At 44.4% G+C, this 27,162-nt stretch overlaps 1 long non-coding RNA gene across 1 annotated transcript in view; it reads left to right on the top strand.

Annotated features, from left to right (window-relative positions):
- The window catches only part of LOC143527870 (uncharacterized), a 45,941-nt gene extending 19,920 nt beyond the window's left edge, over positions 1–26,021 (top strand). Inside the window, exons 2-3 of the long non-coding RNA XR_013134296.1 lie at positions 23,805–24,876; positions 25,038–26,021. This is a non-coding gene — a long non-coding RNA (uncharacterized LOC143527870). The remainder of the gene's footprint in view (positions 1–23,804; positions 24,877–25,037) is intronic.
- Positions 26,022–27,162: the final 1,141 nt, after the last annotated feature.

The raw sequence follows: 27,162 nt of genomic DNA, 5'->3' as shown, positions 1-27,162 counted from the left end.
CTGTCTTGAACATCAGATACATACCGAAAGCGTCTGTTATCCCAGTCACTTGTACAAGCCCCAGCCTCTGCATTCAGCCGTGCGGCCTGAACCGGGATTTATAAGACGGACCCAGAGCATTAGTGAGTCCCAGTGATTCAGGGAGGTCCTATATGAACCCATAAATATGAAAACGCCGTGCCGATGGCGCGATTCTCCTGCGTCACGCGGGAGCAGCCGGCTCCTGTTTCCTGTGGCTGGTGGCAAATTTACCGCGGTGCGCCGGGGCTAAGCGCCTACACGTCCGCCCGCGCTCGGGCCGCATCGCAGGATGAATGGAGCCTCTTTAGAAGATTGGTTTTAGCCATCCACGGCACAAACACGCGCATAAATCCACGTTAAGTAGGCGGATTAAAACCGACTCTTGCTCTTGAAAATACGGTGGGGCTGCAGCGCGCCTCTGACCCCTTCGCCGAAGTTGTCGTTCACGTCTGATGAATTATAGCTGTTGGCATGGAGACTTCGGTGTGGCATGTGTATTGCTGTTCTCTGTAATGTGTGTCTGCGTGTTGCTTCCTAGGAACCGTGCGGTATTTTCACCTACAGCACGGATGAAGAGGCGTGTCCAGACGTCTGGACAGATCTGATTTTGTGTGGTGGTGTTTCCAGCACTCTGTGCTGCTCTTCACGGGCTGGAGATCACCAGACAATTTACATCCGAATCAGAGAACTGAACGTGTCTACGTTCACGAGGTGTCTCTTCCTTACTGCTGGGTGTAGACGCTCCAAATGAGGGAGCGGTCCAGTCTCACTCATGTTTGGTGCTGAAGGATGTGACTCAGGCAGGAATCTCCTTGATCTGTGCAGTGCACTGAACTGAGGTCACATGACATGTTTCATTGCCTGGTTGAGGTTCTGGAATGAGGGTTCTGGAACTCCAACAGGCCAGGAATTAGGCCAGTGGAGAGAGTCTAGTGGTGCAGACTTTCAAAAGCACTCATGTGAGGGCAAGGGAGGTATTTTCACATGCTTTCAGCTGCCTTTGAAAAAAAACAAACAAAAAAAAAACATCCTGAAATAAATAAGCTGAGATGAATATTCATGAGTTATGTTGCTGCCCCTCCCCCATCACATACTACCCAGCCTGTGTGCGCACATGTGTGTCTGTGTCTGTTCGTACCAGCCCAACAAGAACAAGACGCGTGGAGAGAGGGAGACGCGTGGAGAAAGGGAGACGTTTGGAGAGAGGGAGACGCATGGAGAAGCGAGATTAGTGGAGAGAGGGAGGAGCCTGGAGAGAGGGAGATGTGTGGAGAAGTGAGACGCATGGAGAGGGGGAGACACCTGGAGAGAGGGAGATGTGTGGAGAGAGGGAGACGCGTGGAGAGAGTGAGAAGCGTGGAGAGAGGGAGATGCATGGAGAGAGGGAGAAACCTGGAGAGAGGGAGACATGTAGAGAGGGGGAGACGTGTAGAGAGAGGGAGAGACGCATGGAGAGAGGGAGATGCGTGGAGAGAGGGAGACCCATGGAGAGAGGGAGATGCGTGGAAAGAGGGAGACGTGTAGAGAGAGGGAGACACCTGAGCTGGTTTGGTGGTGTGCTCTGTAAGCTCGTAGCAACAGCAACAGAGTCTTCTGGGGCTCTCAGCACAGAGATATTAACAGACCTTCATATATGACATATACCCAGAGCTTCACTGTCACTACAGCACCAGTTTGCAGGGTGTTGTCACCTTGCCAATCAAACCTGTGCATGGAATCCATGCCCGAACACTGATGTACGTCGTGCAGTGAGCTACTGCAAACAAACCGTTAGGAGATCATACACCATATCCCTGAATGACGGGCAAGATCTCTGCCTCACATTTGGCACGTCCAAGCACCTAATACAGATGTAATCCACTCTAGATAGAGCCATCCACTGGGACTGGCATAATTGAAAGCCTTTGTCAAATCCATAATTTCACAAAAAAAAAAAAAATAGAAAGAAAAAAATCTCACTGGGACTTGATAATATGAATTATGTCCCATTGCAATATGCCCTAGTTTTATAATTACTGGTCCCTTCAAAGTGCTTTACATGAGAAGGCTTCTCTTTGGACTTCAGGGAGAGAAAGAAAGGAAAATAGCGAGGAATGTCCAATCGGAACCAATTGGAGGGTCAAGCCACTTGTGTTGGCCACATCTGGCCGGCACCGTGTCCAACCTCGGGCCATAAAAGCACTGGAGATAATTAAAAATGGCTGGAGTTAAGCGTGCATGCACGGTCTTGCTTTGTAGGGGACGAGCTGGTCACATGGCCGTGTGGGTTATTATGTATTCAATATACTAACGCCTCAGACAGCCTAAGGGTAATTAGATGTCATTATTATAGGCCAGAGAGCAGCCTGGTGCTTAGGAACCAGTTTAAAATTATTTCTAAGTTGAGATAGAGGCTAATGTTGGGTCTCCAATGGATAAAGGAAAAAAAACACAGTGGCTTTGAGGCCTTTAGTCCACCAAACGGTGGTGTTCCGCAGGCGTTAAAGTGGAGGAGAAGACGGGGGAGAGACAGTGTCCCTCAAGACGGTCCGGCAGGAGCCAGCCTCACCTGCTAGCAGACGCTAAACATGCCATTAACTTCCTTCCTCCTCACCAGCTCTTAATTGTCACCTGTGGGCACTGCTGATTATAGTTAAGGGAAGCCTGTCGCTGATCTGCGGAGAAACGAGAGCTGTGGGGTGTTCAGGGCTTTGGTTTGGAGTGAAATGCTTTAATCATCCTGCTAATTCCGTAGCTTCTCATAACGAGAAACTACTACAACGCATAGCTTTGTGAAGAACAATTTTGCATAATTAACAGTAATCATTAAATGTTGCGGAATTCATTAATTGTTGTGGAAACGGTGAATCTACGAGGCGGATTAAAATGTTTTGTTTCCAGGTGGCCCCGTGAACCCTCTGACATTAAACAAATCATGCTCGGCTGGTAACGCATGGCAACAAAGCCGCTGCTGTTCGTTCAGCTGTTCGACAGATCAGCTGTTCAGATCAGCACCTTCCTCGTGGCGCGTTCAGGACACACACAGGCCTCCTGCTGCCGAGGTCATTAGAATTGCAGCGTCGTGCTCGGGATGAATTCGTTTACACACTGATGACCTCATTTGCATGCCGCGGTTTGCATATGCAAACGAGCCGTGCGAGAGCTCCATGATCAAACGTGAGGCCCCGCCCTACCGGAGGAGCTTCCTGTCAGAGAAAAGCCGCATTAATTCGGGCAGGATTTGCATTGTTTAGGCCGTTTTTGTTTTGTTTGAAATCTGCTGTTTAACCACTATTCAAACTGATCCATAAATTTTCCTTTTTGGTAAGTGAAGCAAACTCCAAAACAAGACATTCTTCTCTTTCAAGACAGTCCATTATGCTTTAGTATGCTATTATACACCACTCCTGAAAGCAAATCAACGTTTCCTCCATTTCAACAGACGTTCGGAAATGCATCTTCTGTCTGTATCTGCGCCCTGGTAAACAGTAAATACCTGAAAGTTTTTCATTATAGTCCAACAGTGTATATGTGAGCCCCATCCTGTTAACAAAACGTTAACTGTTAGCGTCTCTGCCTGTCACTTAACAGAATATTTGAATCAGAATGGAATCCTTAATGAATGGGAAGGTACAGGCTGGAGAGATCATGGGAGCCCCACCCCATTTAGGGTTAAGCTGCAAGATTAGGATTAGACAGTGGGGTTAGGATTAGGGTTAGACAGGGGTTAGGATTAGATTGTGGGGTTAGGATTAGGGTTAGGCTTTGTGGTTAGAATTAGAGTTAAACTGTGGTCTAGGTTAGACTGGGAGATTAGGATTGGGGTTAAACTGTGGGGTTAGGATTAGGATTAGAATCGGTCACAAAACTGTCAGCAGATGATCAAGCGCATAGTGCGAAGTCACCAACATTCTACAGAGTCAATCACTACAGACATCTAAACTTCATGTGGCCTTCAGATTATCTCAAGAACATTGTGCAGAGAGCTTCATGGCATGGGTTTCCATGGTCTAGCAGCTGCATCTAAGCTATACATCACCAAGTGCAATGCAGAGTGTCAGAGGCAGTGACTAATCTCGCTTCTCCATCTGGCAATCTGATGGACGAGTCTGGGTTTGGTGGTTACCAGGAGAACAGTACTTGTCTGACTGCATTGTACCAAGTGTAAAGTTTGGTAGAGGGGGATTATGGTGTGGGGTTGTTTTTCAGAGCTGTGCTTGGCCCCTTAGCTCCAGTGAAAAGAACTCTGAATGCTTCAGCATACCAATACAATTGGACAATTCCATTCTCCCAGCTTTGTGGGAACAGTATGGAGCTTCCTTCCTCTTCCTTCCCTTCCTCTTCCAACATGACTGTGCACCACTGCACAAAGCAAGGTCCATGATGACATGGATGGAAGAGTCTGGTGTGCATGAACTAGCCTGCACAGATTCCTGACCTCAACCTGATAAAACACCTTTGTGATGAATTAGAGCGGAGACTGAGAGACATGCCATCTCGTCCAACATCGGTATGTGACCTCACAAATGCACTTCTGGAACAATGGTCAAAAATCCCCATAAACACACTCCTAAACCTTGTGGACAGCCTTCCCACAAGAGTTGAAGCTATTCTAGTTGCAAAGGGTGGACCAACGTCATATGGAACCCTATGGATTAGGAATGGGGTGACTCATCTGTGAGTCAAGGAAGGTGAGCGAATACTTTTGACAGTATGATGTAGATATATATAGTGAACCAGACATACAGAGATACAGTGATATAGATGTAGCCTGTTGTAACTCAGCAACAGAGGTGTCAATTCCAGGTTCAGAAAGTAATAGTACTCACCAGGATTTTGCTCAGGCTTCCTAGATTGTGTTGATTCCACTAATTTTACTTGGATTGCACTAATTAGAAAATCTAGCAAGCTTGAGCAAAATCCTGGTGAGGACTTTTACTTTCTGAACCTGGAATTGATACCTCTGCTCAGCAACAGCTACTGGCATATCATCTGAATTGCAGTCCTTTTTAACTATATGTTGAAATGACTTTTGCAAATTAGGTTATTAAGGAAATTAAAATACCTGAACTGTATACCAGATAATCACTAGGTTTAGAAGACAGGGTTTGAAACAACAAGACACCAGTAAAGCAAGATTTGAATGAACATCAATATGTATTTGAGGATCTGAAATCTTCAACATACGTATGCATTCAATTAGCAGAGCAAACAGTTAGAAAAGTGACAATGAAACAGAAACTGCTACCCAGGTAGTCTCTTTCCCTTATCATGCACGATAACGGTCAGTTATCAAGTTTGTCACCTTGCCTCTCTCTCGCTCTATGCTGCGGCAGTATGACGAGACCGTGCTACGTAAAGGCCCAAGATCACGCGACAACCCACCTCGCTATCCCTCACACTCTCTGGTAGAACTTCATCTTCAGGATCATAAGGAGAACCGGCCCGTGTAATGCAGGAGACCGTGTGGAGCCCCATTCACATATTAGACCATTACAAAATGCAGTTCAGAAGTTCTTTGTGATAAAACGTTTCAGCTCTCTGCTAGCATAAAATGCTTCACAGAACACAGAATTCCTTCTCTGTAACTACACAGGTACATATTTATGACGCGCATAGTTCAAATCAGCCATGTTCTATGGTCTTTCTCCTGTTTTCCTCTCTTTACAGATGTGCATTACAGGTTATGTCATGGATGAGAACTTTGTGTTGTGTTAACGTTGACAAAAGCACCATACAGGAAAGGAAGTGGAAAAAAGAGGTGAAGGGGAATAAAAGAAGAGGAGAGAAATAAAACGTCCTGCTCAATTAGAAACACCCCATAATAACTGAATTTAACACTTTGTATCAAGTTAGAGGGGTTGCACAGATATGATGATATGGGGATTTAGTGATATACTGTAGATATATAGTGATAGTGATATAGGGATATAATGATATAGTAATATAGGGATATAGTGATATAGGGATATAGTGAAATAGATATATAGTGATAGTGATATATGGATATAAAGATATAGTTATATAGTGATATAGATATATATTGATATAGTGATATCACTGTGCAGCATCAGACAGCTCAGGCATCTCTCTCTCTACATGTCTCTCTCGCGCTCTCTACATGTCTCTCTCTCCACATGTCTCCTACTCTCTACATGTCTCCCTCTCTCTACACGACTCCCTATCTCCACACGTCTTCTTCTCTCTACACGTCTCCCTCTTCCCACACATCTCCCTCTCTCCACACGTCTCCCACTCTCCACACATCTCCCTCTCTCCACACGTCTCCCTCTCTCCACATTTCTCCCTCTCTGTACATGTCTCCCTATCTCCACACGTCTCTCTCTCTCCACATGTCTCACTATCTCCACACATCTCTCTCACTCCACACATCTCCCTCCCTCTACACATCTCCCTCTCTCCACACGTCTCTCTCTCCAGGGATTTGGGTTTTTTGGTTTTTGAGCTACGTGGACATGGTCTGATGCTAAAGCAGGCAGGACCCCATCAGGAAAATGTCCTCTGTTCTTCCGAATACAATCTGATGAAATGCATGGTCAACTTGCATGGTTGTTCTCTTGTTTTGTGTGCCTGTGTTGTGCTGACTGATAAGACGATGTCAGGTTTCTGCTAGGCTCAAAGCCATGACTGGTTTGTAGCGTAGCAGATTACCATGATACTGATATTGATATCATTTGACACAGGACTGGTGTTGCATTATCTTCTGAGTGGGTAATATGTGCAATCATGTTCAATACGAAAAACATGACAAGTGTAAAAACTACACCTAGGTAAGTGTGTGTGTATAAACTTCACCTAGGTTTGTGTGTGTGTATGTGTGTGTGTGTGTGTGTGTGTGTGTGTGTGTTTGTGTGTGTATGAACTACACCTAAGTGTTTGTGTCTGTGTATAAACAGTGACGTCAGTAACGCGTTACTCTAATCTTACCACTTTTTTCAATAACGAGTAATATAACAAGTTACTATTTCCAGTCGTTACTTATCCAAGAAACTGTGCGTTACTATTTTTGTTTACCTTAGTAAATATATATATTTTTGCTTTCTTCTTGGCTCAGTTATACTTTTGCGTCTGACCGTAGCGCTCGACTCCGCATACTGCGCACAAACCTGTGAGAGTGCGAGCGCGTTCACGCCATTCTATGCAGTGTTCTCCGTAACGATATGCGGTAGTGTAAAGAAACACCCCTCAAAAACAGGGGAAGGAACATTTACCTGACGAATTTTTATGTTACATTGTGTTCCAGGTTTGAAAAATGCTGGAATTTTGGTAAAAGTACTTTAAAATGCTTGAAATTGTAATTGTATTTTGTTTCACAACAAATAGCTGTCTGACTGAATAGTTCACTTGTATTACATTTACAAATAATACCACGCAGCGACACAAAGTAATATCAGGAGATACATTATTTAAATGTCAGGAGATACATTGTTACTGTGTCTATGTGTATAAACAACACATAGGTGAGTGTGTGTGTGTGTGTGTATAGGCCCTTTCAAAGTTTGTATACAAAGATGACGTCACGAAGATGCGTGCGCATATTGGCAACGGAAGTGTAGCATTTTATCATTGACTTGCGTTAGCATCAGCGCTGTTTTTTAAAATATATAGTGTTGTTCAAAATAGAGATGTCTGGTTGTTGTGTATACGGCTGTTCGAACCGTTATTCGTCGGGTAAAGGTTTAAAGTTTTATCGAATACCATCTGGATCGCGTCCATTTTAGAGCAATAGGAGACGGCTATAGCTGCAGGCTATTAACAGGGTGGACTGGACAGAGGACATCATGAAGAATGCCCGCGTCTGTAGCGCCCATTTCATATCAGGTCAGGTGGATTTTCGTACATTTATTTAATTCAGGACGTCTGGTTATAACTGTCAATTATTCGGCCAGGGCTTAAAATAAAAATGGGCTTGTCCGAAGTGCTATTGCTAACTAGCTAGTGCAAGCACTTTCGGATTTCACGTATGTATTTCATACATTGTATATGCATTGTCTATTGTATATACACATATGAGATTTATAATTTCATTTGCCACGTTTATTAAACTGAGTACAGTAACAAATAAAATATTTTTCTACGCGCGCAGTTTCTCTTTAGTGTAAACGCTAGGTTTCTCAATCAAATAAGTAAAGATATCTGGCCACTGAACTGGAGGCCATTTTGACAAATCATCCTCCCATTCTAATATTTTGTAAGGATCTGGAAGAATTTCTCCTGTCGGCAAGGTGAGTTTGCTCATATAATTGATACGATCTTGATTATTAAGCTGACTGACGTAGAGACTTACAGTAGATTCTGCCATTATTGAGAGACTTTTATTTTGAAAGATCGAATTAAATCTAAATCCCTGAGTATATGCATCATCATTGTGTGAGGATAATAGTGCAATAATGTCTTGCTACACATACATACAGTGCTTGAAAATAGTAACGTTTATTATCTTGTTTATATGGTAAAGAATTTGGATCTGCACTGTGGTCCCATGGGACGAATCTCCACTTCCGTTGCCAAAATGCGCGCGCATCTTTTTGGTGACGTTGCTCATGAAACCGTCTATAAACTACACCTAGGTGAGTGTATGAGTGTGTAACTGAATGGACGGGTTGGGAGTCAGGGTGCAATAATGGGGCCAGGACAAAGGGGGAGCTGTGGGATTTGCTGCGGTGAAATGCTGGGTTCATGGGGAGAGGAAGAGGACCCTTTAAAAGCTGGGCCTGTGGAGGGCCCCGGAGAGTTTTTTTTTGGTCTCCTTCGTGTCAGCAGTGGGTAAGGTGGATGGTGTGCAGTTGGTTGTTTTGTTAATTTTAGCAATTTATGTATGTTTGTGATTGGTGCGGCCTTTGAGTGCCAGCATCAGGCCAGAACAGGCTTAAGCTCTGGTCTCCTTTATTAGTTTAGTTTGTGTGTGTTTATTTGTTTACTTGTGTTAGTTCTGTTTGATGGTCCACGCCAGGGCGGCCGACCTGTGCTGGAACTCTGCACACCTTCGGCCTTCCCCAAGTGGCTCAGCCCGAGGTCCCGTAGTTGTAGTCCTTGCTTCTCGGCGGTTTGTGGTGGCCTTCCTTTTTTAAAATTAGCTCTAGCTTAAGATCAATAAAGTAATGGTGTATTTTTAATTACTTTAATGTTAATGTTAACTTGACCAGTATTGGGGACTGCAGGCTGTAGCCATTGTGTGTACGCCTACCACTGGGCCTTGGTGGGACATTTGATGTGTGGGTAGCTACTAATATGGACTGCCATGTATGAATTTCGTGTGCGGTGTTTGTAGTGGTGCCATTTGTGAGCCTGGAATAATATTGCACTTGGAACTTTATCTCGATTGATCTGGTGTGTTTTCTTGGATTTATTTAAGGTCCCAGTGGTGGTGGCAACCTCTGACTCCTCCTTCCTTCTCCTAAGAGCCTGGTTTTGAATAAATTGTAAACCTTTTGACACCTGACTCTTCATTGTCTCGCGTGGTCGACAGAACCTGGTTACATTTTTTGGCGTAGTTCGGCAGCGACCAACTTAATTGTAAGGCGATTGAAGATGTCTCAGAGTGAAAATGAAGGAGGGGGGAGACCAAGGTCTTTTTCAGTGCCTACCTTTTTCCCATTTATGATGCCTTGTGCTAAATTTTCTGGGGGTAAAGGGACAAATGAAGGTACATCTAAACAGTGGAAAAATGACATTGAAATGTGGTTTAGAATGTATGGCGTCCCCGCTGAAAATCAGTTAGACTGGGTATTAAGTTGTTTGGAGGGGGAAGCAAAGAGAGAAGTGGCCATTTTGTCTGCTGATGAGAAAGATACTGTTGCTAAAGTATTCACAAAGTTGGCAAGTTTGTATTCTAGTGCTGTCCCTGCTTCTGGTTCACGCTCGCTGTTCTTCAACTGTAGGCAGCAGGCTGAAGAAAGTGTGAGGGCTTTTGCCCTCCGCCTACAGGAGTCCTGGCAGAAGATGATGATCCATGATGCACAAAATATCTTGAACCCGGAGATACTAATGCGTGATCAGTTTGTTGCAGGGCTCTGTGATGACGGCCTGAAGAGAGAGCTAAGAATGAAGGTAACATTGAATAACAATCTTAAGCATAATGTACCCTATGTAGTGGTAAAACAACCTAATCCTGATGTTCCTGTGTATGTGGTCAAGCCTGAACGGGGGGAAGGGAAGGAGAAAGTTTTGCATAGGCGGTTGCTTCGTCCTTGTCCTTTGTCACTACAAGCCCTAGCGCAGGAGGAACGTGGCAAACCGAGCCAAGGAGACAGTCATTCATGTGGATGCCCCCACCAACCCGATGGTTGCCCCCTTGGCAACGTGCAGGTCCGTCCACTGCATCACCAGTGGAAGAGTCTGTGGCTGTGGGGTCTGAGGAGCTGCGGAGGTCTCAGCGCAGTTCGAGGGGGATCCCACCCCAGCGTTATGGGCAAGGGGACAACTGACCGGCAGCACGAGGATGTGCTGTGAAAAGGTGGTGGGGGATGTAACCGAATGGACGGGTTGGGAGTCAGGGTGCAATAATGGGGCCAGGACAAAGGGGGAGCTGTGGGATTTGCTGCGGTGAAATGCTGGGTACATGGGGAGAGGAAGAGGACCCTTTAAAAGCTGGGCCTGTGGAGGGCCCCGGAGAGTTTTTTTTGGTCTCCTTCGTGTCAGCAGTGGGTAAGGTGGATGGTGTGCAGTTGGTTGTTTTGTTAATTTTAGCAATTTATGTATGTTTGTGATTGGTGCGGCCTTTGAGTGCCAGCATCAGGCCAGAACAGGCTTAAGCTCTGGTCTCCTTTATTAGTTTAGTTTGTGTGTGTTTATTTGTTTACTTGTGTTAGTTCTGTTTGATGGTCCACGCCAGGGCGGCCGACCTGTGCTGGAACTCTGCACACCTTCGGCCTTCCCCAAGTGGCTCAGCCCGAGGTCCCGTAGTTGTAGTCCTTGCTTCTCGGCGGTTTGTGGTGGCCTTCCTTTTTTAAAATTAGCTCTAGCTTAAGATCAATAAAGTAATGGTGTATTTTTAATTACTTTAATGTTAATGTTAACTTGACCAGTATTGGGGACTGCAGGCTGTAGCCATTGTGTGTACGCCTACCACTGGGCCTTGGTGGGACATTTGATGTGTGGGTAGCTACTAATATGGACTGCCATGTATGAATTTCGTGTGCGGTGTTTGTAGTGGTGCCATTTGTGAGCCTGGAATAATATTGCACTTGGAACTTTATCTCGATTGATCTGGTGTGTTTTCTTGGATTTATTTAAGGTCCCAGTGGTGGTGGCAACCTCTGACTCCTCCTTCCTTCTCCTAAGAGCCTGGTTTTGAATAAATTGTAAACCTTTTGACACCTGACTCTTCATTGTCTCGCGTGGTCGACAGAACCTGGTTACAAGTGTATAAACTACACAGCGGTACGTGTGTGAGTATAAACTGCACAGAGGTGAGTGTGTTAGTGTATAAACTACACCTAGGTGAGTGTATGAGTGTATAAACTACACAGAGGTAAGTGTGTGAGTATAAACTACACAGAGGTGAGTGTGAGTGTATAAACTACACAGAGGTGAGTGTGTGAGTGTATAAACTACACAGAGGTGAGTGTGTGAGTGTATAAACTACACAGAGGTGAGTGTGTGAGTGTATAAACTACACCTAGGTGAGTGTATAAGTGTATAAACTACACAGAGGTAAGTGTGTGAGTGTATAAACTACACAGAGGTGAGTGTGTTAGTGTATAAACTACACCTAGGTGAGTGTATGAGTGTATAAACTACACAGGTGTGTGAGTGTATAAACTACACATAGGTGAGTGTGTGAGTGTATAAACTACACATAGGTGAGTGTGTGAGTGTATAAACTACACCTAGGTGAGTGTATGAGTGTTTAAACTACACAGAGGTGAGTGTGTGAGTGTATAAACTACACAGAGGTGAGTGTATACACTACACAGAGGTGAGTGTGTGAGTGTATAAACTACACCTAGGTGAATGTATGCGTGTATAAACTACACAGAGGTGAGTGAGTGAGTGTATAAACTACACCTAGGTGAGTGCATGAGTGTATAAACTACACATAGGTAAGTGTGTGAGTGTATAAACTACACAGAGGTGAGTGTGTTAGTGTATAAACTACGCCTAGGTGAGTGAGTGTATAAACCACAGAGGTGAGTGTATAAACTACACCTAGGTGAGTGTATGAGTGTATAAACTACACAGAGGTAAGTGTGGGAGTATAAACTACACAGAGGTGAGTGTGTGAGTGTATAAACTACACCTAAGTGAATGTATGATTGTATAAACTACACAGAGGTAAAAGTGTAAGAGTATAAACTACACAGAGGTGAGTGTGTGAGTGTATAAACTACACCTAGGTGAGTGTCTTGCTGTATAAACTACACCTAGGTGAGTGTATGAGTGTATAAACTACACAGAGGTGAGTGTATAAACTATGCCTAGGTGAGTGAGTGTATAAACCACAGAGGTGAGTGTATAAACTACACCTAGGTGAGTGTATGAGTGTATAAACTACACAGAGGTAAGTGTGTGAGTATAAACTACACAGAGGTGAGTGTGTGAGTGTATAAACTACACCTAAGTGAATGTATGAGTGTATAAACTACACAGAGGTAAAAGTGTAAGAGTATAAACTACACAGAGGTGAGTGTATAAACTACACCTAGGTGAGTGTCTTGCTGTATAAACTACACCTAGGTGAGTGTATGAGTGTATAAACTACACAGAGGTGAGTGTGTGAGTGTATAAACTACACAGAGGTGAGTGTATGAGTGTATAAACTACACCTAGGTGAGTGTCTTGGTGTATAAACTACACCTAGGTGAGTGTATGAGTGTATAAACTACACAGAGGTGAGTGTGTGAGTGTATAAACTACACAGAGGTGAGTGTATGAGTGTATAAACTACACCTAGCAGAAAACTGAATTGTGCTCCTAATTCCAGTCGTTGTCACTGCCTCTATAACTGTCATGTATGTAATGTGTGAATATTGTTAACATGTATGTAATGTATGTGGTGTGTGAGTATTGTTGACACGGTCATGTATGTAATGTGTGAATATTGTTTACATGTATGTAATGTATGTGATGTGTGAATATTGTTGACATGGTAATGTATATGACGTGTGAGTACTTTTGACATGGTCATGTATGTAATGTGTGAGTATTTATGACATGTCCAGTCACAGCTCCATTAAAGCCCCAGTACAGCTCCAGTCACAGCTCCAGTCACAGGTCCAGTCACAGGTCCAGTCGCAGCTCCAGTCGCAGGTCCAGTACAGCTCCAGTCGCAGGTCCAGTCACAGGTCCAGTCACAGGTCCAGTCACAGGTCCAGTCACATCTCCAGTACAGTTCCAGTCACAGGTCCAGTCACAGCTCCAGTACAGTTCCAGTCACAGCTCCAGTCACAGCTCCAGTCACAGCTCCAGTACAGTTCCAGTCACAGCTCCAGTACAGTTCCAGTCACAGGTTCAGTACAGCTCCAGTCACAGGTCCAGTCACAGGTCCAGTACAGTTCCAGTACAGCTCCAGTTTGAGCTCCAGTACAGCTCCAGTACAAGTCTAGTCACAGCCCCAGTATAGCCCCAGTAGAGGTCCAGAACAGGTCAAGAATAGGTCCAGTACAGGTCTAGTCACAGCCCCAGTGTAGCTCCAGTAGAGGTCCAGAACAGGTCAAGAACAGGTCCAGTATAGCTCCAGTACAGCTCCAGATTATTTCCAGTTTATTTCCAGTACAGCTCCAGATTATTTCCTGTTTATTTCCAGTACAGCTCCAGATTATTTCCAGTTTATTTCCAGTACAGCTCCAGATTATTTCCAGTTTATTTCCAGTACAGCTCCAGATTATTTCCTGTTTATTTCCAGTACAGCTCCAGCCAGTTTTTTTCATGAAATTAGAAGGGAGTGAAATACAGTCTTGTGCTTTAATGCCTTGTGTGTTTTTTTCTGAATGCACTCTCGATGTAGATGGGATAGCTTACATGATCATACAAGTAGGTCTGATATCATACCTGACTGGACAGTCCTTCCGTGATCATAGATTGGGCACAGGTTCAATGCAGAACTGAATCTGATTGTCTGAGCTCATCACACAGAGTAAAGGCAGTGAATGTAGTCTTATTTCATCTGATAATTCAGTTCACTGGTAGTGTCAATTAACCATCATATTCATGTACTACATTCAGCTAAAGTACTTCTTTTGGGCCAGCAGATGTGGCTAGCTGTAGATCTTCACTCTTCCAGCTGAAATGTAAATATAAATGTAAATATAGTGGACTAGACACTGGATGCAGTGTTTGTTCAGTGTGGTTCTAATGATATGTGGAACCATGCTTTTTCTGTAGTGTGTGTGTGGTTGTGTATCTATACATGCGTGAGGATAAAGGACAATGAAGATCCATTAAGGATACCTGCAGGGCATTAGAATTACAGTAATCCAGAATTCACCCAGACGTGTTCTGTTCAGTTGTCTGAAGTGCGTTCAGTGGTCCTTCATGAAACATAACCTTCTCCACACTGAAGATTCAGCTCAGCTCCACAGCCACTGACTTGCTGATAGTCAGCGGATGACTACAAAGCCTATAAACAGGATTCAGAAGCAAGATCTGAGCACAGAGATATTTTACCGACAGCCAATCAGATCTTATTTTCAATGGGTTCCAAACCCCAACGTAACTTGCAATATCCAGTGTTAAAATCTTCTGGAATTTGGGCTTTAGATGAGGTGGGCATCGGCTGAACAGTGCTGTTGCTGGTGGATCAGTAGAACGCTTCTGAACTTTGTTCTGAGCTGTGTTCCAGGCTGTGTTCTGAGCTGTGTTCCAGGCTGTGTTACAGGCTGTGTTCTGAGCTGTATTCTGGGCTGTGTCCCAGGCTGTGTTCTGAGCTGTGTTTCAGGCTGTGTTCTGAGCTGTGTTCAGGGCTGTTTTCTGAGCTGTGTTCAGGGCTGTTTTCTGAGCTGTGTTCCAGGCTGTGTTCTGAGCTGTGTTCTGAGCTGTGTTCTGAGCTGTGTTCCAGGCTGTGTTACAGGCTGTGTTCTGAGCTGTATTCTGGGCTGTGTCCCAGGCTGTGTTCTGAGCTCCAGCTGTGTTCCAGGCTGTGTTCTGAGCTGTGTTCCAGGCTGTGTTCTGAGCTCCAGCTGTGTTCTGAGCTGTATTCTGGGCTGTGTTCTGAGCTGTATTCTGGGCTGTGTCCCAGGCTGTGTTCTGAGCTGTGTTCCAGGCTGAGTTCTGAGCTGTGTTCCAGGCTGTGTTCCAGAAGAAGCTGATATGCTGGTCCACTACTGTGTCTCCTGGCCCAGACTAATTGGACGTCTCATTATTTGAAAGGACTCGTGCATGTGGCGTTTTCTTAGTAAGTGCTGTCATTATTCCCGTAAACTGGAGATAGCAATGCTTGTGGAGAATGAATTTAAACTCTGTTTGGCAAAATAATAAAAATAATGACAGAGAGTGGTGAGAAATGGGGAAAGATTGCAGGTGATTATCACCATCACAACAGCTTCCTGCTGGCAGGAGGGTTAGCATAAGGTGGACACGTTTACATGAAAACACTCCAAGGTCTCTCCAGCCCTGAGATCTCTCCAGCTCACCCCATTGTCTCTGGTCCGGCTCCACCTTAGACCAGCCAGTTGTCCTCAGTCACCCGTTTGGAGTGCGAGGACCGCCCGGACTCTTGTCACACACCTGCTGCTGGTTGTGGGAAGTCTCACCACACCCATTGGGTGCTGTTCTCAGGCTGACTGTGGTTTCTAGTTTCATTCTGAACCTGTTTGTGGATTTTAGTGACCTTGGATAGGATTAGGAATGTGGTGGACTTTGTTGTTGACCTATATGCCATCTGTGTCCATGGAGATGGAGACATTGTGGGTGGAGTCAGGAGCATTCTGCTAAGTATTCCGGCACGATATTCAGACCATGGGCTCTGATCAGATGTTTGAGGCGTATGTGTGTGTGTGTGTCACATTAACTGGTGTTTGAGGCATGTGTGTCATATTGGGTGGCGTGTGAGGCAGGTGTGTCATATTGGCTGGTGTTTGAGGTGTGTGTGTGTTTCATAATGGGAGATGTTTGATGTGTGTTTCTTATTGGCTGGTGTTTGAGGGGTGTGTGTGTGTGTGTGTGTGTGTGTGTGTGTCCTATTGGCTGGTGTTTGAGGTGTATGTGTCATAATGGATGTTGTTTGAGGTGTGTGTATCATAATAGCTGGTGTTTGAGGTGAGTGTCATAAAGGGAGGTGTTTTGTGTGTGTGTGTGTGTGTGTGTGTGTGTGTGTGTGTGTGTGTGTGTGTGTGTGTGTCATAATGGGATGTGTTTGAGGTTTGTGTGTCATACTGTCTGGTGTTTGAGGTGTGTGTTTTTCATAATGAATGTTGTTTGAGGTGTGTGTGTGTGTGTGTGTGTGTCATAATGGATGTTGTTTGAGGTGTGTGTGTGTCAAACTGGCTCCTGTTTTCATGAGCACTCTTCACAGCTCAACACCGCTGCCATGACTACACCCATTCTGTGTGTGTCAATGTCCCTCACTTACTGTATTTTAAAGGCCTGAACACATTCAAGACAAAAATGAAGTTGTTTTGATGCTCTTCCATTGGCTGAATTCATGCGTGTGCAGTCAGGGGCCATAATTTCTCTGCAGTTGTAATATTGTCAGGATTGTAAACGCTGTGTTAGTACCGCCTGCTTTTCTGGCATGCGCCATCACCCCTTGCTGCCGTCCGTGGGTTCGTGTATTACCCCGAGAGAGGAAGCCTCTCAGATGTGTGGAGAAGCAGGAGCCAGGCGACACTCTTGTTTACAAAACACTAGCAGCGTGTTGGACGCAGCCGGAGATTCCGGGCCTATTCCTCTCGGTTCTCACACGCCCTTCCGAGTGGGCGGAGAAATTGGCTCCTCGGTTCCAGCTCAGACTCCAGGACGTTACTTATATTTAGTAACTGAATTATTTTAAAGAGAGGTTACAGTATTGTCTACCTGAGCAGACTTTCTACAGTGTTCCAAATCTTCTCCAGTTCTCCTCAAACTGCTTGATAGACAGTTTTCTTTCTTGAGTTTCAGCTTTTCTGTGTGAGCTGATGAGGGAACGTTCTGTCACACCGATGCCTTTTGTTCAAACACGCCCTCAAACAGAGCACTTAACGTTCTGAAGATGTGGAAATATGAGTGCTAAGTTTCTAAAGTTAGCCGTGCTGTAATTAGAGATCTGCAGAGGCTGTCTTGGCTGTGCGTGTCTCCGAAGGGCTGCTCCCCTCCACAGTAATCACCTGAAGCGTCCCCTGAATTCTGAAGACTAGCTGTGTCTGTGTCTCCGGCCTGGACGGGCTGAGCGTCACCCCGTCTGCGTGCTGAGGTTAATCAGAGCAGCGCTGAACACGGCACGCAAACCCCCACTCCGTGTTCAGGTGATGAAATCCTGCTGTAGTCTTTTGAGTGCTGACTCAAACACACACACACACACACACACACACACACACACTCAGTCACTCACACAATAATACACAGACACACACATATACTTGCTCACTCACACAAAAATACACACATGCGTGCACATACACACATATACTCATACACATATGCACATGCTCAATCATTCATGCACAAAAATACTCACACATGCACGCACACACATTTTCTCCCCTGTATCTCTTTCACACTGTTCTAGAGTTTCATTAAATATTCCATCTCAAAGATGCACGTAGGTGTTGTTTCTCTGAAGACCGCTCTGCTCCATCACTGTTCATATAACCAGACTGCACTTTTTGCTAATTCCTGAACCAGAGTCAACCTGACACAACTTCTCCACACTGATGCTTCATGGGCATTTTAAACCAGTGTGTTATTTATTACTGCATTACTACTCCAATTGTTAAGTTAATTCAGCCTCATAAAAAATCTAGACAAGGTTCCATTAATGGTCTTTTAATGTTAATCATTTGTATGTCAGGACGGTGTTTCTCTGGGTGGTAAAGAGGACAAAATGTTGCAATCAGAAACGTGAAAATGCTGTTCAGTTAGCCGAGGTCGTCATGGCGATGGGAAGGCGTGAATCAGGGTTTTGGAGGTACAGTGTGTTTTTAGGAAAGTGCTAGCACTGGAGGAGAGGTGACAGATAGCAGAGAGAGACCAGAATTAGAGCTCTGAGCAGAGACAACAGAATTAGAGCTCTGAGCCGAGATAAATACCAGAATTAGAGCTCTGATCAGAGAGAGACCAGAATTAGAGCTCTGAGCAGAGAGACCAGAATTAGAGCTCAGATCAGAGAAAAAGACCAGAATTAGAGCTCTGATTAGAGAGAGACCAGAATTAGAGCTCTGAGCAGAGAGACCAGAATTAGAGCTCAGATCAGAGAAAAAGACCAGAATTAGAGCTCTGAGCAGAGAGAGACCAGAATTAGAGCTCTGAGCAGAGAGAGACCAGAATTAGTGCTCTGAGCAGAGAAAAAAATACCAGAATTAGTGCTCTGAACAGAGAAAAAAATACCAGAATTAGAGCTCTGAGCAGAGAGACCAGAATTAGAGCTCTGAGCAGAGAGAAAGACCAGAATTAGAGCTCTGAGGAGAGAGGAAGACCAGAATTAGATCTCTAAGCAGAGAGAAAGACCTATATTAGAACAGTGGCAGAGAGAGACAGAGAGAAAGACAGAAAATGGATGTGAAATATGGGAGCCAAATTTAGATCTAAATATCAGAAACTGGGATAAACACCTAATTGAAAAAATGCAATTGGAGTTTAGAAAAACATTGTGCACAGAAATACCTGCAACACACACACACACACACACACACACACACACACACACACACACACACACACACACACACACACACACACACACACAGCAGTACCGAGTCTGTATCCCCTAAACACAACACAGAGCAGAATTGGGTCTGTGTCCCTACGCACCATACAGCATCAAGCAGAATTGGGTCTTTACCCCCTATACAGACACAGCAGAACCGGGTCTTTACACACACACACACACACGCACGCACGCACGCACACACACACACACATACTGCCAATAAAGTACTGACACTCACTCAATCAGGATGAATCGCATTCACTAAGATACAAAGCTCTTCTGGCCAGTTCCCTCTGCCCTCAGCCCCTCCCCATCTTCTCTCAGCCCCTCCTCATCTGCTCTCAGCCCCTCCTCATCTGCTCTCAGCCCCTCCCTTCTGCTCTCAGCCCCTCCCCATCTGCTTTCAGCCCCTCCCCATCTTCTCTCAGCCCCTCCCCATCTGCTCTCAGCCCCTCCCCATCTGCTCTCAGCCCCTCCCCTTCTACTCTCAGTCCCTCCCCTTCTGCTTTCAGCTCCTCCTCCTCTGCTGTCAGCCCCTCCTCCTCTGCTCTCAGCCCCTCCTCCTCTGTCAGCTGACCAAACATTTCACTGGGCACAAATATCTTTGGCTCCACCTCTAAAAACATAATCAAAGACGTTAATATATTAGCCCTCCAATATGATATATGAAAAACATTATGTAAATCAGCAAAACAAACTAAAATGCTGCTTAAATCACAGCCTCAGTCAGCACACTATTTAAATATTAAACATGGGCATGAAAGGACATAGTCTATTGCCCAAAATTATAACTTAATAATGTGTTATTTAAAAAAATAAGTTTTAATATTAAGAATGGGGTTTTTGTGACTCTGACAAATGCACTGTTCTCCTGTAAGGGGAGCGGATACAGTCCCCACGGCAGCTCCGTCTGTCTCTGCTCGGCAACAGGAGCGCAGCTGCAGACATCGCTTCCTCCCTATGCTACGTGTTTATATTTATTATATATTATTTTTACACTCTCTGTTGGTTTTCTGTTGCTTTATTTGTTTATTTATGTTATGTTTTAAATGTTGTGTTCTATTCCTTTAACACATGTCTTTTGTTCTGTTTTGGCAAAACTGTATAAAATATAAACTGTATAAAAATAAATGAAATGAAAATGATGGAGAAACAGATGTGGACAGAGAGAGAGAGAGAAAGAGAGGCAGACAGAGACAGGAAAAAGCACATGTCATGTCTAACAGCTTCAACTGCACTACCAGATAAAGAGGTAAATCACCCCACTCGAGAGATAGAGTGTGTGAGTGTGAGTGTGTGTGTGTGTGTGTGTGTGTGTGTGTGTGTGTGTGTGTGTGTGTGTGTGTGTGTGTGTGTGTGTGTGTGTGTGTGTGTGTGTGTGTGTGTGTGTGAGTGAGATCTAGGCACATCCCTGTACAAAATCATAATGATTCAAAACCACTCCATAAAATGCATGGTAGGTTCGATCAGTCCATCTCTCTCTCTCTCTCTCTCTCTCTCTCTCTCTCTCCCCTCTCTCTCTCTCTCTCTCTCTCTCCCTCTCTTTCTCTCCCTCTCTTTCTCTGTCTCTCTCTCATTACCCATGATGCCGTTTGCTCCTGCAGTCTATTATAACAGTAGCTCATTCTCTTCCTACTCTCGACAAACGTGTCCTGAGGTTCACCCACTCTGGTACGCCTGTACTGCACCTGCAATTATCCTCTCAACATACACGCCACTGTAGGTGTGTGTGTGTTTACCCGCTCACACACACACACACACACACACAGCATGGCCTCCTTCTTGGTCGTTCATCCAGGGACCTTACGGGCTGCATGTATATTTCAGTTCTGCACAGAGGAAAAATACTTTTGATTTTCCTCCTCATGTGCTCGTCTTTGTAGAACAGCACTAGGTGTGCAAGCATCACTCAAACAACATTCATGTCTTTCAGGAAAACACCATGACGTCTTTCCAAATGCATTGTTACATGTTTTTTTACTCATTTTTTACATGTTTTGTGTTAGTTGAAATTAGTTTTCTTTGTTAGTGGAATTTTTATTGACCTGATATGCTCATGAAATCTTTGCAGTGTGTATGTATTGCATAAGTATGTGTATAAATGTGTGTGTGTGTGTGTGTGTGTGTGTGTGTGTGTGTGTGTGTGTGTGTGTATGTGCACGTGCGTGTCTGTGTGAGCATGTGTGAGTTGTCAGTATTCAGTGTAAGTGGAAAACAAACTGCTTTTATCATAAAGATCAGCTGCTTGCTAATCCCGGAGCTCACCGGGGTGTCTCCAGGGAGGCATATTCAATTAAAAGTTTCTGTAAATGGTTGTGGAACACATTGAAACATGGCCCCTGCCCAATTACACAAAGTACAAAATAAAAGTCTTTTTTTTTTTTTATGCCTGCCAACTGCCAACAGTTATTTTGGAACATATTAGTCTGACACTTGTCATATGGTGGGATTAAAATCTATGCTTGTATTGTATGTGGGGTGGAATGAGAAGAAATTGAGATGCATTTTGTTTATTTTTATTTATTAATTTTTTTTATCCTGTGTGGAGACAGCACTCCACAAGGAGCGAAAAATTGAATAATCCATTTTCTTAAAAATAGAATAATCAACTTTATTAAATATTTAAGACTTAAAAAAATAAAATAATATTTTTTTCTAAAAGTAGATTAATCCTCTTAAATATTTAAGACTTCAGAGTTTGTGCACTAACTCCCTTGTTGAGCTAAGATGAGCTAAGATGGCTTCATTGTTATAACACGGTGTGGCGTTGCATTATGAATAATGGTATTATTATGCGTTTGTGTATTATTTGATTCGAGGTGCGTATTGAAAAGAAGAGAATATATTTAGTGGCAGTTAAACATAGCCTCCTGTGAAGGGGGGAGAGAGAGAGAGAGAGAGAGAGAGAGAGAGAAAGAAGTATATCACTCAGTGTATATAATTATTATTATTTATATACTGCTTATATTTTACAGTTATTATTACTGATCATTTTAGCTTGTTTATTGTAAATTGTCACATTTGTTTATTATTATTTCTTTATTATGCTTCATTTTTTCTTTATTATTATTATTACACCGTTTCCACTATCATTATCCTAAGAACATTATTTCATATTTCACAGAACAAATTTAACTGCAAACTCTATTTGCTTTGGCAAAATTCTACCTGATACAGGCATGTCAATAAAGCTACCTTGAATTGAAAATTGAAATTGAATTGATAAACAAATAATGATAGCGGGTTTTCTCCTCCCTCCTGCTCCTGTAGCATTATCATTATGTATTTTGTATATTTTGTATATTCCTTATTATTGTGTGTTCCGTAAATGTGCTGCTGGTTTTGTAGGTGTCATTATTCCCTGGCGTGAGGAGGATGCAGTGGCTTTGCCTTCTGGTTGTTCCTTAAAATGAAACCACTGTGTGCCGCAACTGAGAGTGAAACATGATGATCGAACAGCTCTGTAGCTCCTTACATTACCCCCCCCCCCCCCCCCCCGTCTCCCCCCTCTCAACTGTCTCCATACATTCTCTCTCACTCTCTTTCTTTCTCTCTCTACCTCTCTCTCTCTCTCTCTCTCTCTCTCTCTCTCTCTCCTTATCTCTCTCACTTCTGGACTGGCTTTTCCAGTGGGTCATTGAGCCCTTGAGGCTAAGGTCTCCCGTCATGCAGTGATATTAAGATGCACTCAGGAGGTGACTGTGATGAGCAGTCGTATAAAATCCACTGACCACTTAATCCATGCTTGAGAGAGTCGGGTGGCGAGATCCTGAACACCTGAACACCTGAACTCCTGGTCTTAATTCCCAGTGATGCTGAGGTGTACAGTGTGGCTGGTATGAAGGGTTCCACTGGGCACGGTCAGACTGACATATCTGCTGCTTGGCCTATTAGAAGGGACTCTCCAGGATTAACCCTTGCTCCAGGATTAACCCTTTCTCCAGGGTTAACCATTCATCTGGGATTGACCATTACTCTGGATTTAATCATTGCTTTGGGATTAACCATTACTCTGGGATTAACCTTTTTCCTGGGAGTATTTTACCAAGGGCCAGGGCAGGAGCACACACCTGTCTTTTCAATTTTCTGTTAATGTGGTGAGTTTTGTTTTATGAAGAGAAACACCCATTTCTTTCTGTTCACTTGACCGTCCACCTCTTTCTGATGGTGTGACAATGGTAGTGGGTTTGGGTCAGCAGGTAGGTCATTATGTAGGTCTTCAGACTGGTGTTTGGGTAAGTCTTCAGGGTGGAGTTTTAGTAGGTCTTCAGGCTGGTGTTTAGGATGGCTCTACCTTCATCAGGAACCTGCCCTGTCACCCACAAATTTCCACACATATTACTGAGAGAAATAATTTAAAAGATTCAAGAAAGGGAGATAGATGTAGATTTCTTTTAGAGATATGAAAAAATATATAATAGATCATCTGTTTTTATAGATAAGATATAGAGAGAAAAAGACATGGGGATATGGAGAAAGATGCATTCTAGATCATCTGTTTATAGAGAGATAGAGAGATTTATTCTAGATCTGTTTATTATAGACAGAGGGAGAAATATATTTTTTCTAGATTGTTTATTATAGACAGAGGGAGAAATAGATGCAATCTAGATTATCTGTTTATTATAGACAAAGTAAGAAATAGATTTATTCTAGATCATCTGTTTATTATAGATACAGGGAGGAATGGATGTAATCTAGATCATCTGTTTATTATAGCTAGAGAGAGAAATTGATTTTATTCTAGACTTTCTGTTTATTGTAGATATTGAGATAATTGCATGGTTTTGTTATTGTTTTGCTTCTTTTGGAGGCAAAAGAGGAAAATGGAAAAAAAGAAAGGAGTTCAAATATGGTTTATGTTTATGGGCACAAATGTGTGTGGGTGTGTGTGTGTGTGTGTGTGAGTGGTGGTGTAGTAGAACTGTTGTGCAGCACAACAGTGGTGTAGTACAACTGTGGTGATGGTAAGATGATAAGCGGATTTTCCCACTTTCAGGTGCCGGTCACCTTTCTGCACCCCAGATGAACATGTCCCTCAAGAGCCATCTGTCAACTGGAACAGAGAGGCAGACTCTCCAGATCTGAAGGACAGGAGGTGTTATGGGAGGCCCAGTCCATACGGAAGGATCAAATCAATTTCCTGTGATTTAAATAGACACAATCTGGTCTCTTAATTTCTCTTCTCACCCTGGCCTATATGTAGGTGCCTGGAGACTTCTGTTCTGGTTGGGACACATGTGTAGCACCTTGAAGAGGACAGTGTCCACTTGACCAGAGGGACTCAATGCCAGGACAAACCGAATGGTGAAACGTGGGGAATTCAGTGAAAGGTCTTCAGTAATGGACTGACCCACATCGGTATCTCTCTCACTCTCTCTCTCTCTCTCTGCCTCTCGCTCTCTCTCTCAGTCTCTTTTTGTCATTCTCTCTCTGTTGTCTGTTGTCCTTATTACGTGCAGACACAGCCCAGGTGCACGCCAGAGCTCTTTTACATATCTGTGTTCATTAAGACAAGAGGTCAAAGGGAGTCACTCAGCCCCACAGGCAGGATGGAGACTGTTCTCAGCCCCACAGGCAGGATGGAGACTGTTCTCAGCCCCACAGGCAGGATGGAGACTGTTCTCAGCCCCACAGGCAGGATGGAAACTGTTCTCAGCCCCACAGGCAGGATGGAGACTGTTCTCAGCCCCACAGGCAGGATGGAGACTGTTCTCTGTGACCATGTCACAGTGCACATCTGACCTTGGCCGCTCTGATCCTGTGATGCTGCAGACCGGATTTCTTGATGGTCCTGATCTACTACATCTGGACACTGGGCACTGCATAATCTTCACAGTGGACTCAACCTTCCAGCACATACCCTTCCTTAAAAATGGGTTGACTTGTTCATTTTTGTTTTAACGTAGCATAAATGGTATAATGTATTTATATCTTAGTTCCTCTCATAGCCGGAGCTTGCTGAAGTCTTTATTCCGTGAACACACCACCGAGTTCTGCTATAGTTTGTGAGGTGTTTCCACAAGCTGTCCTACTCCTGGAGGACTCAGAGAAAAGTGTTCTCCAGTGCGGTGAGTAACAGCGGGGATCAACTCTGTGACACTAATATGGAGAGTTTGATGGGGGGTGGACTTTCATCAGGGAACATGAAGAACGGCTTAAAAGCTTCAGCTTGTTAGTGAGCTTATTATAATTAATGTTTCTTTAACAACGTCACTCTTCTCCACTCTAGCAGGAGAGCTGACGACTGATGGAAGGAGCCACCTGACAGCTCTTCCATCCTCGATTGGCTTGCAAGCGTGAAGATGGCCACAGTATTGCTGACGCTGTGTCATTGAGTAACGCGTGTTCGCTTGAAGCGTTCCCACTCCAGGCCATGTACCACACAGGGTGAAGGTACCGGCTGGCTGACGTCTGCACCGGAACCATGAGAAGATATCAGCAGGTTGACAAGAAACTAGGAAGGTTCCGGAAACACGATGGCGAAGAAAATCGGGAAGTATTCCCGCACAACAATATCTCACCACTGGCCCACTCCCTATTACACACCAAGGAAATACAGAGGTCAAGATCAACACAGGTGAGACATGGCTGAGACATGAGTGAGAAACAGGTGAGACACAGTTGGCATGGCAAGAGCAGAGTCACAGCAAGAAGCTTCCAGACAGGAAGTGATATGTTGGAGAGAGACTGGGTTTTCTGGTTCAGGTTGGAGTTTCTCAACTGACTCCTACTCAGCTTCAGTGAGTCATGGGGGTTAAATCTTCTTCACTGCTTTGTTCCAGATGAAGTTCAGATGAAGTGTCTGCTTGACAGCAGGACCTGAAGCCGGTATGTTCTGCTGTGCTCCGTACTGAATGCTGCATGAATCCTTTTAAGATCACAGGCTTCAGAACAAGCTCAGATCACGCTGGATCTGTGTGTTTGGCCAGTAGACCATGCTTAATGTGGCCTTAATATGTGCTGGCTCAATGGACCTGGAGGTCAGCTGCATAATCCCACTAGCTTTGCCCTTTATCCCTTAAGATTATCCGTAATCCCACAGGTGTGCGAGAATGTCTGCACTGCGTAAACTGTCGACAAGTCACTCCTGCAAGGTCTCTGTCTCCTGATCAGTTTAGATGATGATGATGATTACTATTATTAAGATAATTATTGTACTTTGTAATTATTGTTTTTTTAGGTATACTTTAAATTCTCTCCACAAATTAGCTGAGGGAGGTTTCCATGGCATGTGCATTGATAACAGAAGCTGATCTGTCAGTGTGGAGGTCTGTTAGAGAAGAGCTGGCTCAGGTGGTAGAGCTGATAGAGCACTACACTCTCACTGGACTCACCTGGGTCTCACTGGTCTCACCTGGGTCTCACTGGTCTCATCTGGATCTCACTGGTCTCACCTGGGTCTCACTAGTCTCACCTGAGTCTCACAGGTCTCACCTGGGTCTCCCTGGTCTCATCTGGGCCTCACTGGTCTCACCTGGCTTCATTCTCTGCATCATTGTTCACAGTCACTCTGTTATCCCCACCTGGGTCATTCTGTCTTGGTGATGGTGTGTGTGGCAGGAACCAGGCAGACGTCAGCTGATGATCACAGTGGAGGGAGAGGGTGCGGTACATCACCCAGATTCCCACCTATTCCACCCAAATTCCCAACAACACGACCCAAATCCCCACCTACACCACCCAAATTCCCAACAACACTACACAAATTCCTACCTACATCACCCAAATTCCCACCTACACCACACAGATTCCCACCTACAACACCCAGATTCCTACCCACACCACCCAAATTCCCACCTACACCACCCAGCGTGCCTGGGCCATGTTAGTCACCCAAGTTTTCTACTGCTAGCGCTCAGTGGCAAGACCCAAGTTGCTATGGAAACTGAGCTGACAAAAAGCTGGTTATAGCACAGATGGAGGGGAGAGGAAAGCGAGGGAGAGAGAAAGAGAGAGAGATAGAGAGAGAGAGAGAGAGAGAGAGAGAGAGAGAGAGAGAGAGAGAAAGAAGGGAATGAGAGAAAGAGAAAGAGAGAAAGATGGAGCAAGAGGAAAGAAGGAGGGAGAGAGAGACAGGGAAGGACGGGCAGAGATGGAGGGAGGGAGAGAGAGAGGGAGAGTGAAGAAAGAGGAGAGAGCATTAAGACCTGACTCAGAGCGTTCCAGCTGACAGTAAGGCTGTGTTTATGTGCAGAACATGAGACGTCAACCAAGCAGGGCAACTCTCCTGCGTGCAAAACGCATCACAGTTTCATTCAGTCAAATCTCCTCCAGACTGCATGTCGTCTGAGCAGTGGAGCCCAGACTGGGGCCACCGCGCCAGCCAGACACTCCAGATACTACAGGTTTGCTTT

Source organism: Brachyhypopomus gauderio, chromosome 12 (assembly GCF_052324685.1).
Source record: "Brachyhypopomus gauderio isolate BG-103 chromosome 12, BGAUD_0.2, whole genome shotgun sequence".
NCBI lineage: Eukaryota > Metazoa > Chordata > Actinopteri > Gymnotiformes > Hypopomidae > Brachyhypopomus > Brachyhypopomus gauderio.
This window is presented reverse-complemented; position numbering and strand designations above follow the sequence as displayed.